Source organism: Lycium ferocissimum, chromosome 5, assembly GCF_029784015.1.
Source record: "Lycium ferocissimum isolate CSIRO_LF1 chromosome 5, AGI_CSIRO_Lferr_CH_V1, whole genome shotgun sequence".
NCBI classification, from domain to species: Eukaryota; Viridiplantae; Streptophyta; class Magnoliopsida; order Solanales; family Solanaceae; genus Lycium; species Lycium ferocissimum.
In genome coordinates, this window is record NC_081346.1 from 58,500,034 (window position 1) to 58,511,921 (window position 11,888).

Consider the following 11,888-nt stretch of genomic DNA (forward strand, 5'->3'; position numbering starts at 1 on the left):
CTTATTTATTCTTGATCTTAATTGTTTGATTATCCGGCCAATAGTTAGACACTATATGTGGTGCGCAATTGGACTTGAGAAAGGAATTCACGTACGTAATAAGAATAAATAGAGTTTGTTCAATTTAATCGTTTCGCTGCGAGGATAGAGATATACCCTTTAGCCCTACTTAGTTGAATACGGAGAAATAAATGCATTCTTGTTACCTCTGATGACCATAGAGATATAGGCGTTATAGTAACATCTACAGGCTTGTAAGTAGTTCAAGAGAATATCATAAAGTATAATTAACCCGTCAACTAGTAACCCAAGAAATAAAATAGGTGGAATTGTCCGAAGATCAACTGGATTGTCGAAAGCCATGACCCTAGATCTTTCTCTCATTTGATAATTCTTACAATCTTTGTCAAGATATTCCCAGTCACAAAAACACCCATCACAAATTGTTTACTTTTCAGCTTTTAGTTTAGTACAATAAACATCTTGATTTTCACTTTCTTGAATAGTTTCATCCGAACTTGAATTAGCTTAACAGTAGAATCTAAGTCTCTGTGGGATTGATATCTAGACTTAACAGTCTATATTACTTGTATGACCACGTATACTTGCGTGTGCGTTAGCAACAATAGCCCATCAAGTTTAGAAGGTTTATTGACATTCTAGTGTTGCTACTTCACTTTCACCATTAAAGACCCATGAAGATGATTACAATAATGAAGGGAATGGAATGATAGAATGAAAAGCAAGGGAACTTACCTCTCAAAGTTATCTTGCCCTAGCTTGAAAATTCTCTCTAGGTGCTTGTTGGGAAGTGTGTTGGGGTTTTGTGAAAAGAGAAAATAAAACTGAGTATATAAAATTCGGGCTACTGTTTTACGTCGATCGCTATAGCGGTCAAGTGACCTTTATAACGGCCCACCACAAAATCGATGTGACCGCTATGGTAGTCCATCTACTGCTATAATGGTACCGCCATAGCGGTACATTGCCCGCTACAGCGGCCACCAAAGAAAATGGATGACCGGCGCAGCGGTCCGAGTACCGCCATAGCGGTACCGCCGCAACGGTACTCCTACCGCCACAGCAGCTCGTTTAAGGCGTGGTGAGCTCGATTTTGTCCAGTTTTCCCCCCTATCACCCCACATTTCATCTAAGGACTCAAAAACACAACACAAAATATGCACACATACAAAATGACACCCAACGAATCCACCCGCGGTCTCGGAATTCCCAACAGAATCCTAATTTCCCATAATGACCGGAAGGGTCATTACACGCAACCTTTTGTGTTTAATACGTTCCCTTTGCAAATTAAACACTCAGTAGTTACCATTTTTTTTTTCCATTCAAATGCTAACTCCATAACCGTTCCCTCTTCTCACATCTTTAAATTCCTTTTTTCTCTTTCAAATCATCACACAAAAAAAAAAAATCATCACTAGGGTTTCCAAAGTCTTGAAAGATTGCACAATCACTCATTTCTGCAATTATCTTCGATTCTCATGTATGAAAACTCTACACATCTTTTCCATTCTCTCATGGTAACTAATAGTTCGTTTAAAATCTTGATCTTGAGTTGCAACCCAAAGTGTGAATTTCAAAAAAAAAATTATGAGGAACTTTGTTTTTTTTTTTTTTTTTTTTTTTTTTGTGAGGAACTTTGTTTTCTTGAATGATGTAGGTTGGTTGTAGACAAAAGAAATTGGAAATTCTTGAGTACCCAATATAGTGTTGATACATGATGAAAATGGGTTGTGTTTATTCATGTTTGGGTTGGTTTCAATTGGGAAATTCTTGAGCACCCATAGTCATAAAGGTTATCATATCCATGAATGCCCACAACATGCTTGTTAATTAGCTTGCATGAGATTTCTTGAATTCTTGAACAATTGAGCATGACTTGATGATGTAACTTGAGTTTGTGTTGAATATTAGCAGTGAAAAAGGCTCATGAAATAAATTTTAATGGTGCAATGTTGTTGTTTGTTCGATGAATGCTTGAATGACCCACTATGCCTTGAAATTGTGAGAATGGGTACTGTATAAAACTCAGGGAAGTCTTGAGTACCCGAGTGTCATTGATCATGTTGGAATCCATGCGATTTTGTGTGTGATGTTGATTTGTAAAAAAAAAAAATATAGAAAAAAAAAGTTCAGTCAAGCAAACAATCGCGTGCGTACTCGCGTCACGTACTTTCTACCGCGTAGCCGACAGATTTTAGCAAAAAAATATATCACGTGACATCACCTGCGACAACACCTGAGGTTCGCAGGTCATGCCTGCATCTCGCAGGTGCTGTTCGCAGATGATGACACTTTGTACAATTTTGTGTTTGTTCAAGCTTTTGTTTTTTTTCTTTCTTTATTTTCTTTATTTTGCTTTCCCGTATCAAGAAAAACCATAAATATTGTGTGTTTCATGGTGTATTTACAGGATGGCGAGAACAAACAAATCAAAAGGTGGGGGCAAGAAAACAACTAAGCAAGCCCCCTCGAATCCGCGCAAGCAGAAAGCCCCTGTGGATACTGTTCCCTAGTCTGAAGAGGGGACAGAGCGTACCCCTTCACCGGAATTTGATGAAGCTCTTGAGAGGGGTAGAATAAGGGAAGCAGAGGAAAAGTGATTCACTATCCCAGGTTCTAGGGAATTGTATCTAGCCGGGAAGACAGCCAAACCGGATGGCAATGAGACTTGGGGGTTCAATGAGGAGAAGCGGGTGATACTGAATGGGTTACAAGATATGTGTCCAGGAATCATCCGTAAATTGAAATAATTAAGATGGAACTACTTCATGCAACCCGGCGAGTATTGTCCAGTTCTCGTGAGGGAGTTCTATGATGCTTATGGGGCTATGTTGAACGCCAAGCTCAGTCGCTGCCAACCCAAAAAAGAAGCTTGAACATCTCAACTGGATCCCGGTACGTGGTGTTGATGTTAATTTCTCAAACGATAAAATTGATGAGATCATTTTTTAGCAAAGGGAAGGTGACCCGATTGAAGGATGCCCCCCCTCCCCCCCTCCCCTCCCCCAATACTTCCGAATATGATGAAAAGATCAAATTTCCATCAGAACAGCGTGCTTGGGTGGCATCAATTATTGCATCTAGGACACCAAAGTGGATTGACCCAGCAATTGGCATTCATAGGAGCACCCTAAACCTCGAGGCAAAATTTTGACTATCTCTAGTGTCCTAAGGGTGAAGCCATTAAAGAATGACACTGATATCTCCATTGGGAAGTGTATCCTTATTGTTTCCCTCATGTCCGGGTTTATTATCAATGTGGGGCTGATTATCAGGGATGAGTTGAAGGATGGTGCCAAGTAGAAAAATGCTTTGCTCTCTTTCCTATGCCTTGTCACAGAACTATGCCGGAAGGCAGGGGTGCGTAAAATTGATTGATTGGATAGAATGGTAAAGGCTGAGTAGATAGTTGATATCACCAGATTGGAACCGAGTAGCAAAAAGAGAAAGAGGACTGATGAGCAGTCGAAAGCCTCGGTTACTAAGCTTTATCCTCACATTCTTGACACCGAGGGCCAGGCCACTGTTACTGCTGCTGCTACTCCGAGTTTCGGGCCCTCCGCAGTTCCATTCACTTCGTCGAGGGCCGAGCCTTTGACTACCTTGGCTACTACTTTAGGTCCTGCTTCCTCTATTACTGTGTCTACTTCAGCTATTCGAGGGCAAGGCATCCCTAGTAAGGGTATGCGGTTGATTAGAGCGGCAGATACCAAGGTGAACCAACTTGTGGACCGTATCCCGAACTATGTCAAAGAGGTAATAGAAGCAGCTATGAGACCATATTCAAATGCAGTCAAAGAGGTCAGATAAGGGCAAGAGTAGATTAAGGGGTATGTTAAGGCGATTGAGCTTAGACTTGAGCGCATTGACGGTGGTGGTGATGATGGTCTCCTAGCCATTCGAGTGGACTTGGAAAATGTCAAGGCGGATATTCAGGGGCTAAAAATTCCTGACATGGAGCCTAGTGCGCCCATTCTACTATCGAGCATGGACCTATTCTCTACTGGGCCCACCAGACCACTGGATGATGAGTTGCTTGAGGGGGAAGAGGAGAATGTGGATGAGGAAGAAGAAACTGAGGAGGAGGAGAGTGAGGAACAATCTGAGGATGAGAGTGATGTTGACCCAGTTAGTGAGAAATTGGAGAGAGCCCGCCATGAGGCATTCACAGCGGATGTTGATGAGGCCGATATAGACACCATTGTGATGATGCAGCGATCTCTTGAGACACAACATGGGATTGACAGCACGAGTACTGTCACTTCCCCAGCTGATGTTTCACTTCCACAGCCAATCGGCCTTGAGACACTCACACCTGCATTTGCGGAGCCGTTGAGTGGTGACCCTGCTAATATTTTACCTTTGGAGGTCCTTCCTGCTGATCAGACTCCCCCTATACACACGGAGTCTGACGTTAATCTACTCAGACGGACGCTTCAAGCATCCTCAGGGAGCTACTCACCTCTTGTTTTACATTTGATGCATTGGGGACACTGCATGTTTATTTTTTTGGGGTAGGGGTAACTCATGTTTTGAGGTGTTAGTGGTGTGGATGTTTTTGGCGCTCTTGGGTTTTCTTTGCTAGTGTTCTTTCCCGAGAGTTTTTATTTTATGTTGAACCTGGAATGTTTAGGTTGTTGTGTTTGTTTCGGATAGCAAAGTTTTTTGACTTATATGGTGATGGTTTAATCATTTTATAGCATGTACTTATGTTATCTTTTGAAAATATACCTCTTATAAATGTTTTAGTTGTGCAGAAGTATTTAAAAGTCAATGCTTAACTTGCATGATTCATTTGGTGACATTATGCTCATTAGAAATCGAATTGTGAATGATTGTTGCCTTGAACTAGGTTGGGAAGTTAATTAGAAAATAGTGAAATGATTCAGGTGCCATGTGTTGTGAGGTGTTGTTATTCTAGTCTTGTGCATGATTGTGATCTAGAACTTGCTCGGAAAGTGTTTCAAGGCAAAATCTTAAACAACGCTTGGTTTGAAATAGGATATTCCTTGGACCGTTTCTAAGCCTTAAATTTCCTACCCTTTGCATGTTTTCCCTAGTCAACCCCCTTTAAGCCTTGAACCTTTTGTTTGACACCCATATTAAAAGCCTTACCCTTTTGTTCTTATTGACCTATCTTTTGGCACCCTGCCTCCCTAAGTGATTCAAAAATGCAAACATCAGCTAAAAGCCTAAGTTTGGGGGTGGCGGTTGGGAATTGGTGATGTGGAAGTCACGTAAGAGGTGAAAAGGCGGGAATACACCAAAAATAAAAAATCAAACAAACAAAAGCAAAAGAGGTTTTCTTGTTAGTGAGATAAAATTTGTCAATAAAGGAATGACTAGTTGGTGACATGAAAAGAGAAAGAAAGGGGTGAATAAGTTGAAGGAAGTGTGCCTTGATAGATGAAAATTATAGTGCTTAGGGATGTTTAGAGTCACTCCTATCCAAAGTTTACCCAACCTTAACCAAAAGCCTACAATACAACCCGCAAGTCCTAATTGATTTCGAACAAAGTGTGTTTACATTAGTGGAGAAACACTTAAAGGGAAAGCCTATGGCATCGCATTTGTGCACTTGTACATCCTTTGTGAGTGTAAGTTGTTCTCTTCTCCTTCGTCTTTTGTCCCTTGTGTTGTTGTAAATGTGTGTGTTTTGGGACTTTCTTTGGTCTTTTGTGAGGGCATGTGGATTGCAACACTTAATGAAAGAATTACTTCTCGGCTTAGGATTTTATACCACTTCCTTGAGGCTAATAGCATTATGTCACCGAGTGAAGTGGTTAGTTAATCCTTAACCTTTGAGTGAATGCACCATGTTTTGCAAAAAGAAGAATGACGGGCAATTAGATCTTGAATGCATGCTTGTAACTGATCACTATCACCATTGTAGCCATTATCATTTTTAAATACTTGAACACTTGTCATGTGGTTATAATTTTGTGTAAGATACTTGAGGACAAGCAAAAGTTTAAGTTTGGGGGTGTTGATGTGCCGTGAAATTACGGCATATTTGATGCTAATTCTTTAGAATTTTATGACTCTTCAAGCACTTTTGGTGTTACTTTTCTTGTGTTTGTGTCGTTTTATAGGATAAGATGTTCGAGGTATAACGGAGCAAAACAAAACGAGCCAAGGATGTGGGGGAAAGCATGACTCGCGAACCGCAGTCATGCCCGGGAGATGAAATGGAAGCAAAGGTGACAACCATTTTGGAAAATTGGGAAATTCTGCAGTGCCACTGCGAAACACATCTGATGCCGCAGATGTTGCCAACCACTCAGTGAAGAAGGCACGACCTGCGAGAGTTTGGGTGCAACATGCGGTTCGCAGGTTGCACTTATGACACCACCTACGGCTTTCATGTTATGCACGCAGGGGTATTTTTGTCCAAAGCTGGTGCACGTTTTTGGGATGTTATAAATATTCTCCTAGGGTTTTGTACAAGCTATTCTCTGTTCAGTTTGTTGTCTCTTAGTATTAAAAGCACTTAGCATTGGTTGTTGAAGACTTTAAGAAGGAATCTTGCACTTTTTGTCTCCTTCTTCATAATATATTTGTAAGCTTTATGAATACTTTATCATTTATTGTCTTTATTATTATGAATATGAGTAGCTAATCCCATTAGCTAAGGTTGTGGGACCAAATGTGTTAGTTATGTGATCGGGTTTTTGCATTCAAACTTCATTTGTTGTTAATGGTGTTTTGTATTAACTCTTTAAGCTTAAATGACTTTTAATGGTAGCCAACATTATTTAAGCCTAAACACTTTTATTTTTCTTGGAAAAGAAAATAGAAGTTAGGAAAAGAGTTACATAGCAAGAGTTTGGGGCTTTAAACCCCATCTAATAGCTTGAGCTAGAAATAGGAAAGCTACTTGAAACTAAAATGGGGGTTCATATGTGTAACATTCTAAGGCTTGGAAAAGCTTAGTAATGAGATTTATCAATTTGGTTGAAAGACTTTTGGTAAAATCAAGTAACCTATTGTTTACTACACTTAAGCGCATAAAGAAGTTGAATTATACCGATTTGCATTACTTTCTTTTGGAACCACAACCTTAGTCCTTTTACCAATAGATTAAATTTCACAACAAGATTTCTCTAACAATTAGTGTGACAAAATTAAATCAAATATTATTTATACACCCTTCCCTAGAAATATAAACTACTAGTTGAGCATTACACTTGCTAAGTACATTTCTTCGTCGTATTCCCTGTAGGATTCGACCCCAACCTTGTTGGGTTGTATATTTGACCAATGACTGCTTTACTCCTATTTTAAGGATGTAATTTAGGCGTATCAATGATCCCAATGGGGAGATATTGTAACACCTTGTACCTCCTAACTAAGTTACATTCATGATTCGAGACTTAGAACCCAAGACGGGAAGTGTTGGAATTGGAAATTTTGCCTGGAACGATAAAAGTATGTTTTACCGCAAAATGTACAGGCCGTACATTTATGTATGCGCCGTACTTCATGGACGTATCTCACAAAGAAGAATCATATGTCGGTGGAATTTGACATTCCAGGTACGGGCCGTAGTTTTCAAGTCGTACCTCAGAGACTAAAAATCATGGTTTCTAGAATTTGGCACATGAGGTACGCCCAGATTGTACGGGACGTACAATATTGTACGAGCGTACTTGTTTCCCGTACTTTCCCTGCTTCAGCAAATAGTATAAATTCGGGACTTCAGTTTTTAATCCCACTTTTCATATTCTCAAGCCCTGGCACGAAGTTCTTCTCCTCCCACGATTAGAATACATCAAGGTAAGTCTATTCTAAGCATCCCAAGTGAATTTCAACATATATTCTTGACTATTAAATAGGAAATCATTGTTCTAAAACTAGGGTTTTCAAGAAAACCCATCACAAGGATTCAAGATTAAAGCTTTTGGGATTCTTCTCAAGTTCAGACCATTAGTTACAAGTTTTGGAACATTAACAGGTGTGTAGGATTTCTATCCACGTGTGGGAACATCATTGTTCTTCCCCACGCCATGTTCATCCATGAAAATACGAAGTTCCATAAACCTAGGGTTTCTATTTTAAATTCATGATAACCCTAAGTTACAAGTATCACGCTATACCATGTTTTTATTACTAATTCGCTATTGTGTTCTTGATATTCCATTTTGGTTATTGAGAATCTGTCCGTAATCCATGAATACCTATGCTTTGCATTCCATGGGGTCTTAAATGCAAGATATGAACTGTTATGCTTATTTTCGCGAACCTCTACATGTTTCCATGTTTTCATACAAGTTATATTGTATATCTATCTTCATGTTATAATACAATCACGAATCATATTTACAATCATGTTTATATAATTCATGGGCTACTAAGCCAATTATATCCATGTTTATGTTTTGGGAGTTGCACAGATTGCCAAGAAGGCTTAATACCTGAAACTGCATATGCCGGCGTAGGATAAGGATCGATCCGCCCAGTTAGGATGATTCCTTCATGTTTACCCATTGCGGGTTATTAGATCCATTCATGTTCATGTTTATGTCTTGTACCCCGGCAAGGTACAGGATAGCTTAGCTGGTTGGGCAGAGATTAGACACCATGTACTTACGTGGTGGTTATATGTCGGTTACACTAAAGTTCTCCCACTTAAAATGTTTTACTTATGTTATATGTATATTCATGTCAGATATACCCATGATCATGTTCGGCTTCTGAGCAAACTTGATTCCGTTATTTCATGTGCCATGCTTATTTCATTCGGGTTGCTTTACATACCAAGACAATTCGAACGTACCGACGTCCCTTTTATTTCCGGGGGCACATTTCACGATGCGGTTTGCTTTGCAAGACGACGGATCAGTTCATTAGGACTTTACACGTACCAGCTATTGGTGAGCCCCATCTCATCCGGGGTTTATCTTTATTTAGTTATTGTCAGTTATGTAGTTAAGGTATGCTGAGGGCCTTGTCCCGGTAAACGTTTAGCAGTCAGACTTATGTTAGAGGTTTCATAGACTAGACTAGCTCAGTTATGTCATGTTAGATGTCAAAGTCGTATAGCCGGTATTGGCTCAGTACTTATTATATTTCAGACTATTTCTGCATTCGTGTTTAAATAGTATTTTCATTAGTATTATGTTGACTCATGTTATTCAGAGTATTCATGTTTTAAAGTGTATTCCGCATTAGTACATGCCCCATGTTGATTCAGCAAGCCATGTGGTTGGCTCGGTCACATGCAGCAAGGCACCGAGTCTCGTGTTACGCCCAGGCCATGGTTCGGGGCGTGACAAAGCTTGGTAATCTAACTCCCATCTCAATCTTGCTATCCAAACTCTGACTAGCAAGCTATCTTCAAGCTAAACTCTCACTTGAAGTTACACCATTTATATCTACTTTAATACTTCTTAATAAGCGAAAAAAGATACAACTCGATAAACCAACCTAATACAAGATATCTAGACTTGTGAACTGGAGAACATTATACAATAAACTAGTTCCTTCAACCTTTTTCTTGAACTTGGGACGCAACCCTGGATTCTTGAATATTCAAGATATAACTTCTTTTCTCAATATTTTGAATTCTGTCTTTGTAGGTGCGCAAACTTCTTCTTGGAAAGACCTAGATATATATATCCCTTGATGCTCCGCGGGTCGGTGAATACAAAACCCTGTCCTAATCGGTCAATGACATGTAATAGGATTTGTGTAGTATTTGAATTCTTGCCTTGTTGAGTCCGCTTCTAATAGGTGTAGAAGGAAGGCTTACTAATCCCTACAAATATGGCAAGGAATCTTTCATACTTGACTGCCAAGTTCTTTCCATAATTCTGCAAATCCTAGTTGTTGTAGGACTTGCCCTGGAACATGTTCACGAACCTGTTTCATCCATCTGGTTCGTCTGCTTCTGAATCTCGGCACTGTCTGAGATAGAACATGTTTTCAAACCTATTTCATCATCCCTTTGCCATTCATTCCTGCAGCTCTATCTTGAGCCTGCTTCTTGTATGGATGATTAGACATGTTGACAGACTTGTTTCATTGATCATGTGTAGCTCTATATCTGAAACTGGTCAACTCACAACTTCACCACTGATTACTGCTTGGTCATTCATCCATTGCACCTGATGACCTGTGATCATCCCTCTTTTGCATATGATTACTACTTTGACTCTGATTGTGTTCTTGCTCTGTGTTGGAACATGTTTGCAGACTTGGCTTATCTGTTAACCTGATTCATGTGCTTCATCTGCAAACTCTTTAATTGAACACTCGTCTGAGTCAGAGTGCACTCTTCTGAGTCAGAGTCACTCCACTACTCCTCCTCATGATCTCCTCACTTCTAGGTCAACTAATCAAAACTGATGACTCCTTAGTGTAGAACATATTTGCACACTTGTTCTATCTTTCTTTCTGAGACTGAGTCATCTAACCTTCATCCCCCTCTCTTTTTTTCTGCCTTGTTCAGTTGCTTTATTCATAGATCATTCATATTGTACACTGAACATCTCTATAGGCTGGGTTACTTCAACTTTCGTGCTTGTCTGTATCTGATAGAACATGTATGTGAACCTTATTCATGTCCATTACATGCAACTCTTCTTTTACGATAGATCAGGTCTTTGGACTTGTTTAATGTGCCCTGCATTCTTGCTTATTCAGACATTGCATTTGTGTTTGGAACTTCTCCTTCTTTCATTCAGATGTCTAGCTCTGCTGAATCATTCTTGTGCATTCTCATATGTATCTAGACCTGGTTTGTCTTCATCATGGTACCAATCAATGTAATCTTTTGTCAACCATTGTTTGCCCGTTTGTCAATCATCAAAACCCATATATGCATTAGTCTAGTTGATGCCAACAAAGGTGGTTTCCACTTAAGTATCGTGTGTCCTTTACTTACCAGCAGTTTGTTATTCCAGAAACACACTAGCGTAGAACAGGTTTAGTAATGTGTTCCATCCTATAAAAAAAAACTGGTTACACATAGGATAGGAAGTAGGTCACACAACCTAACATTGTCAATCATAGCTTTCACCCTATTTCTTTGTTGCTTTGTGAATACTCGTTTGGGTGTCCTTATCATCACCATAATTTTTTGTACCACATACAGAAAATAATCGGGACTAACCACATATACATATCCACACATGTATATATCACAAAATATTTATTCAACTATTTGCATAAAATAATGTGTTATGGAGATTGTGATTAAGCATCTAATTCTGCTTTCGGATTATTAGATGGTTACTACATCAACCAAAAAATAGCATGGCCAAAGCGTAAAATATCTCGAAACAACTTGAGACGAGAATTAAATATTATAGACAATAGCATTGGTGATTGTTTGAATTATCTTTCCTGCTTAAAGGTCTCAACTGTCACTCGTCCCCAAAGAATACATGATTCCAAGCAAATTAACAAGACTCATCTTGATAATTAGTTTTAATGTGATAGCCATTATTATATAGGGAAAGACAATGACAATAAAAAGTGTCATGATTTTGCTTGGTGGCTGAACGAGTGTATGTCAAAAGACTACAACATTATTTTAAACGTGACAGCAAACTCATCATTTTCTATTTCAGAAAAAATTATGTGAAATACTTGGGAAAAAAATGTTCTCAATCCTTTTTCAATGAAACGTAAGTCTCGGTGAAAGGCTAAAGAGAAGATTCATTCAATTTCTTAATTAAAAAAAATAGACCAGTGATAAGTTTATCATTACACGCCAAAAAAATGCATCCTAAGTGCAGTTCTCAGTTAATCTCTAAATCAACAATAAAAAACTAGAGAGCATTTAATACATAAACCAGATAAAGCATGATTCTAGAATCACACTGGTAAGAGGCAGTACATAGCCACTTCTCCACTACTAA